We start from the raw sequence: 7336 nt of genomic DNA on the forward strand, positions 1-7336 counted from the left end.
GCGGCCACCCAGTGTCAATCTCTGATTGCGATACTCATGTGCACATGTACATGAGCGTGTGCACACATGTACACGCTCATGTATACACGGGTCCCAAAGTAGAATCACTGACGAACTGGCAAATTTCAGAATGGTTCATCTCAAAACAGCTGTGGGTTCTTGGGGCTGGAGAGATGGCTCAGTGGTTAGAGCACTGGCTGCTCTTGCAAAAGGTCCTCAGCTCAATTCCTAACACACACACACACACACACACACACACACACTGCAGATCACGACCTTCTGGTCCCAGGGTATCCTATGCCCTCTTGTGGCCTTAGAGGGTACTGCACATGTAGACATGAACGTAGGTAAAACATCCACACATAATTAAAAAAAAAAACTTTTAGAAGAAAGGAAAGAAAGAAAAGGAGGGAGGGAAAGAAAAAGATAATGTAGTTTTCTCTTTATAAATATTGTAGACAAGACCTCAGACTTACAGTGATCCCCCTGCCTCTGCATCCCAAGCACATCAACTTGCCCAAATTAATGTTATTTCCTCAGTGTTGCTCTTTCCAGCTGAAGACCAGGCACACTCGCCTGTAAGTCACTCAGTACTCAGGAAATCTGTGCCGGGCTGGAAAGACGGTGCCGGGGCAGGAGCACTTACTGCTCTCCCAGAGGTCCCTAATTCAGTTCCCAGCATCCACCTCAGGCAGCTCATAGCGGCTGTAACTCCAGCTCCAGGGAATCCGACGCCCTCTTCTGGACTCTGTAGCACATACACGTGGCATGCACACACACAGACACACTCACATGAATATGACCCGTAGAGGTGAAATCCACTTGTCTATTTACTATAAGTTAAACAAAAGCTTTAATTGATGAATGTAAATTTAAATGTGCATGTGCCGATTGATGCTAAATAAGGGGTTCCCTTTGTCAAAAGAGTCCTTGGTCAATCATCAGGTAAAGCCAAAATCTTCATGAAGCAGCAAGAAACAGCTGAGTGGTGGCGGCACACACCTTTAGTCCCAGCACTCAGGACACAGAGGTTCTCTTGAGTTTGAGTCTACAGAATAAGTTCCAGAATATCCAGGGCAACACAGAGAAACCCTGTCTTGAAACCCTCCTCTCCCACAAAACACACACAAGAAACACCTGTTCCCTGGGATAGTCCCTGGAGACCCACGCTGAAGCAGGCCAGTGGGACCGGCCGAGTGACTCTACTTAAGCCATGATTTTGTTGCTGCTGTTTTGAGACACAGTCTCGGTCTAGCCTGGAATTCAGGATACTCCCCTTGCCTCAGTTTCCATGCTGGGATCACAGGTGCAGGCTGCCGTGCTCCCCTTAAACCGGTGAGCTCTATATGTGTTAAATTAAACACGCTTTTTTTTTTTTTGTCTTTCTTAGGCTAGAGAAATAACAGCTGTTGTGAAACCCCACATCCTGGGCTCTTTAAGTCGGTTGTCTGCAAACCTTTCTGTTAAAGTAACACACCTGCTCTGGTAAGACTGAGACCCTCATTGGGCATGGGTGGCGCACGCCTTTAATCCCAGCACTTGGGAGGGAGAGGCAGGCAGGTCGTTGTGAGTTCAAGGCCAGCCTGGTCTACAAAGCGAGCCCAGGACAGCCAACACTACACAGAGAGACCCTGTCTGGGGAAAAAAAAAAAAAAAAAGACAAGACTGCGACCCTCTCTCCCTCTCCCACTCACACAACTTTCTAACGTTCTCATACTAAACGCTTGGCTGGGCCACAGCCACCCCGTAAGCCTCTCTGGATGACGACCCCTGAAACAGCAGCGTGCTTCTGAGAGTCACCTGTGTCCTTAGTCTCACCTATTTCATCTAGTTTTTTTCTCAGACAGAAAAAAAATTTACAACAAACTCCCAACTCCAAGAATTCGGGGGCTTCCCTGTTCTCTTAGCTTATAAAACTGCACTCCTGCTTCCTACCTTAAACACGCCTCTCAAAGGACCAGGCCTGGAACCCCGTGAAGACCTCAGACGGCCTCCCCCGAAATGCCTGCGTAAAGACAGCTCTGCTAGATGCGGTGGCTCATGCCTGTAATGTCAGCACTTGGGAGACTGAGTGGGGCAGGAGAATTGCTGTGAGTGGAGGCTAGCCTGGGTTACAGAGAGCAAGCCTGTGCCAAAATAAGGAAGGAGGGGAGTTTGAACATTTGGCCCCAGCGAAGGTGGAACTTCTAGCACTCGCCGTCGACTGGCTCCTTATCTTCCCCTTCACTTCCTGTCTAGTTTAACTTCATAGTCCCATTACCCCCCCACACACCCCCACACCCCCACCCCACCCCCACCCCACCCCCGCCGCCTGAGATGCTAATTTCCTCTGACAATGTTCGCCAACGTCCTTTCCGCGGGTATTTTGAGGTTGAGGCGGGAATAAGGCAGTGTGGGGTTACCCTGTGGGGTTGTTCCCCCCCCCCCAGGGGTGGTTCACCATCACCCCACCCCACCTCGAGGAGAGAGCACCTTCTCAGCCGAGGTAACCAGTCAGGGCTGGCTGAACTACTAACCTGGGGAAATCTAGGCAGTGTGGTCCACCGGGCTTTTCCAGCGCGCCAAGAGCCGTCTTCTGCTTCCCACCAGTGAGAGGAGGTCTGCAGATGGACGGAGGAGGGGGCGGGGGAGAAGCTCATTTTTGCTAATGTATATACCTGCTGGTGAGGGGGTGGGTGGGATCCGCCACACCTGTCTTGGTTTAGAAGAAAAGGCTCACAGGCGGCTAAGGAGGAAGCCCTGTGTGCCGGAACCACAGGGCTGCTGTCTGCCTGATTGGACCAGAATTAACTCACCTGAACCTCCTCACTTCAGAAGGGTGGGAGAGTCCCCTCCCTCTTCTCCTCTGACTCAAACTCCCGAGACACCGTGGCTTATGAAGTCCTGGGAATTGAACCTATGGCTGTGTGCGAGGCCAATGCTCTACCGTACCACACTGATCTACACGCACACCGCTGCAGAAGCCATCTTGAAATTTCCTACTATAATACAGATCCGAGTTGCTGTGTGGTTTTTACGAACATACCAGATGCTGTCTTTTCCTTTTCTGGTTTGGAAGACACTGTTATAAGTTGTACAAAATGCGACAGCCAAGGCAGTCAACGCTTCGTAGATGAATAAGCTGCGCCTGGAAAGGTGAACGCCAGCCAGCATCCTGCCCCGCCCGCCGCTGACGGAAGGAGGGGAACCAGTGGGTGGGTGCTGCTGACTCTGGTGTTTTGCTGTGGTCTGCAAACTTTCTTACAACGTTATTGTTTTTCTTCCTTCCTTCCTTTCTTTCTTTTCTTTTTATAAAGATTTTCTTTTGTTTGTTTATTATGTATACAGTGTTTTTACCTGCCTGTTCCCCTGAACGCCAGAAGAGGGCACTAGATCTCATTGTAGATGGTTGTGAGCCATCCGCGGTTTCTGGGAATTGAACTGAGGACCTCTGGAAGAGCAGACAGTGCTCTTAGCCTCTGAGCCACCTCACCAGCCCCTTGTTTTTCTTTCTTACACACAGTGCCTTGGCCACTGTGTATTTCCTTTGCAACAGTGTCTACTGTACCCTTGGCTGGCTTTGAACTCACTGGGTAGCCCATGTTGGCCTCAAACTTGCTACTAGTCAAGAATGACTTCATGAGCCTTTAATCCCAGCACTCAGGAGGCAGAGGCAGGTGGATTGCTGTGAGTTCTAGGCCAGTCTGGTCTACAGTGCAAATCCAAGACAACCAAGCCTACACAGAGAAACTGTCTCAAAAAAAAAAAGAATGACTTCAGGCAAGATTAGAGGATCCTCCTGCCTCTGCCCCCTGAGTGCTGGGATTACAGATGTGCAGGTCCACACTGGGTTTTTGTGGTGCTGGGGATCCAGTCCAGGCCTTCACACATCTTAAGCGATCACTCTGCCTCTAAACTATGTCCCTGGCACAACACTGGCATTTGGGTGATCTTTCTGGAACTCCACTAACTCGGGCACATATTGGCGGCTCCTCCCCTCTAGTGGCCAGAGCTGTCAGCTGCTCCCTCTCCCTGGACTTGCCTGTGAGATGGACGATTCTAACACCCAGGATTGTCACCTGCTTTCAGTCCGCAGAGACAGAAGCCAGCAACACCCAGCGATCCCTCCCCTCTCGCCAAGCAGAAAGGAAGGCAAGGCAGAACCAGAAATAACCATGTTAACCCCACTCGGCCTTAGGGCTTGACTGACAAATAAGACAGACTTCCTGCTCCAGATGAGCACTCCTGCACCTGCAGCTTTCTCAGAACAGCCAAAGGGAGCCTGTTAATCCAGCAGAAATGATGGACGGTTGTCTCTCCCTGGTCAATACATGCCTCGTGGTTCTATTATTTATTGTTTTAAAAATCTCTGTGTATGGCACATTTGTGCCGGTGTCCATGGACAGAAGAGGGTGTGGGATCCCTTGAAACTGGAGTTGTGGGTGGCTCTGAACCTTGTGACACAGGTGTTAGGCACTGAGTTCAAATCCTCTGGCCAACAGCAAGCACTTAATCCCTGGACCAGCCCTCCTTCCCTCCTTCCCTCCCTTTCTTCCTTATATATTTTTGAGCAAGGTCTCTCGAGGCCAGGCTATAGAGCTGAGAATGGCCCTGAACTCCTGATCCTCCTGCCTCAGCCTCCTGGAGCGTGGCCAGACTCCCAGTGGCCCGCTTCTTCCCCACGGAGTCCTTCCCCACCCCCACCAGAAGCCATCAGCTGTGGAGAGCTACCCTTCAGCATCTTTATCACAATCTTTAAGGCCTCTCCTCAAAGCCGGGTGTGGAGGCGCTGGGGAGGCAGAGGCAGGTGGATCACTGTGAGTTCGAGGCCAGCCTGGTCTACAAAGTGAGTCCAGGACAGCCAAGGCTACACAGAGAAACCCTGTTTTGAAAAACCAACCAACCAAACAAACAAAAATAAAAAACCAAGAACAAAACAAAAATACAAAAAAGGACTCTAGTCAAAAGCTGCCTGTCTGGACTGTTTCTCTGGGGTGGGGGGGGCGGGCTTGCCACAAAAGCCTTCATTGTCTGTCATTCTCAGGAGTCTGCAGTCATCCATACTGCAAAAGAAACTCTCTCTGTCTCTCCCCTCCCTCTCTCTCTCCCTCTCCCTCCCCCCTCTCCCTCTCTCTCTCTCCCCCTTCCATCCACTCCCCATCTCTCATAGACTCACATTATGTAACCCCGGGTGGCTGTCAGTGCTATGTAGTACAGGTTAGCCTTGAACTCCCAGTTCTCCTTTCTCAGCTTCTGTGTTCAGTTGCCTGTTTCTGCCTGGATCATTAGCTCCGTTTTGAATTTCTTCTCTCCTGTACTGGGGTTTGAACTGAGGACCTCGTGAGTTTGAAATATGCACTACAGCATGGTAACCCTGAGCTATGTTTCCAGTCTTGTTTGTTGGTTTGCCAGAGGGTCTCACTGTGCAGCCCAAGTCGACCTTAAACTCACAGCAATCCTCCTGCCTCAGCACAAGTTTGGGGCTATAGGTATAAGCTGCCACACTTAACTTCATTATGAAATTTTGTTAGCAGTTGCCCAACTCATTTCTGCAGTGTACTGTCTGTCATCCGGTGGTACCTCGTGCTCTAATGAACACAGATGTGTCAATCTTTGCTGATCTGACAGGTGAAGTACATAAAAAATATACATACATATAAATCCAGAAGAAATTGGCGACCACAATAGCCACATGCAATGTAGATTGGGGAAAGTCAGACACTGGAATTCCAATAAAACTAGACGTTGTGAAAATATGGATCAGTGGTGCCCTCTAGTGGTTGAAAGTCAAAATTCAATATTCTGCAAATTATCAGTCTTGGTAATTCATCCTCTCCTCGATCTTGTGACCTCTTCCTGTGTGCTCAGCTGTGAGTAGTAATACTAATACTAATAATATATCATGTGAAATTTTTCTGTGGAAATATCCAAGTTTCAAAACTCACGCAGTTTTATTCTAGTGTAACTGGGTTGTTTGTTTTGGTTTGGTTTTTGAGACAGGGTTTCTCTGTGTAGCTTTGGCTGTCGTGGACTCGCTTTGTAGAGCAGGCTAGCCTTGAACTCACAGCAATCTGCCTGCCTCTGCTTCCTGAGTGCTGGGATTAAAGGCGTGAGCCACCATGCAGGGCTGTTTTGGATTTTTTAAAAATAGAATCACCAGGGCTGGGCCTCAGATTTGGAATCCTGCTGCCTCAGCCTCCAAGCCCCTAGCATTATAGGCATGCACTAACATACCCAGCCAGAACCCTGCTTTGGGTCGGGGGAAGATTGAAGATAAATCAGTTCCTAGGGGCTGGAGAGCTGGCTCCATGGTCAAGGTCACCGGCTGCTCCTCCAGAGGACAAAGCTTCTGCTCCCAGCACCCATGGTGAGTGGTGAGTAACTTCTATGATCTGTAACTTCAGCTCCAAGGAACCCAACATCTTTGGTCTTGGATGGCACCTGTACTCATGTGCATAACTCCTATACACACACACACACACACACACACACACACACACACACACACACACCTCTACACATATTTTTTAAAACCAATAGCAATAGATTTTGCAGGACATGGTGGCACACACCTTTCATCCCGGCACCCATGAAGCAGAGGCAGGTGGATCTCTGTGAGTCTGAGGATATCCTGGACAAGATGAGGCCATCTCAGAAATAAGTGTTTAAACGCTGTCTCAAGCATTCATATACAAGTCTGCACCGTTTGTGCGTTTGCCTTGTTAGTTGCTTTTATTATGTTTGCATCAGAATCCACTGATCTTCCACGCAAACTGCATGTGAGAAAGTCGTGTAAGAAGCCAAATGGAGTGAGTTCCAGGACAGCCAGAGATAATGTAGAGACCTTGTCTCAGACAAAGGACTGGGGTGGAGATCTGGGGACGGCTCACTGGCTAAGAACGTCTACTGCTCTTGCAGACGACCTTAGTTTGGTTCCCAGCCTCCACTTTGGGTGAGTGAATTGCCTGTAATTCCAGTGCCCTCTTCTGGCCACACTGCACACACACAGACACACAGACACACCCACACCCACACCCACACCCACACACAGTTAAGGGCCAAAAAGATGCCTCCTCGGTGGGTAAAGGCACTGGTTGTCAAATTGGGCAACTTCTTAAAAGACTCTGACTTTTTTTTTAAAAAAAAGAACATAAGTAGAAACAAGTTTTGCCTGTAAATGCCAATTTTGATGCCTAATATCTAAGTGTTGGCTTAGGGCTAGGAGGGCAGAAAATCTTGCAGTAAGCGCTGACAGGCATGGGGCAATATCAGAGGCCCACCCAGGAGTCCTGCTCAAGGTAGGTCATCTGGTCTCCTTAGAGTTATAGACTAAATTAATTGACATGAAATTATATCA

At 49.1% G+C, this 7336-nt stretch overlaps 1 protein-coding gene across 2 annotated transcripts in view; it reads right to left on the reverse strand.

Annotated features, from left to right (window-relative positions):
• Nucleotides 1-2622, reverse strand: part of IRAG2 (inositol 1,4,5-triphosphate receptor associated 2) — an 85962-nt gene extending 83340 nt beyond the window's left edge. For both annotated transcript variants that reach the window (XM_084765298.1, XM_084765297.1), the window contains exon 1: nt 2517-2622. The gene's annotated coding sequence lies outside the window, so the exon portion shown is untranslated. The remainder of the gene's footprint in view (nt 1-2516) is intronic.
• Nucleotides 2623-7336: the final 4714 nt, after the last annotated feature.

This window comes from Acomys minous (genome assembly GCF_964271855.1).
Source record: "Acomys minous genome assembly, chromosome: 17".
NCBI classification, from domain to species: Eukaryota; Metazoa; Chordata; class Mammalia; order Rodentia; family Muridae; genus Acomys; species Acomys minous.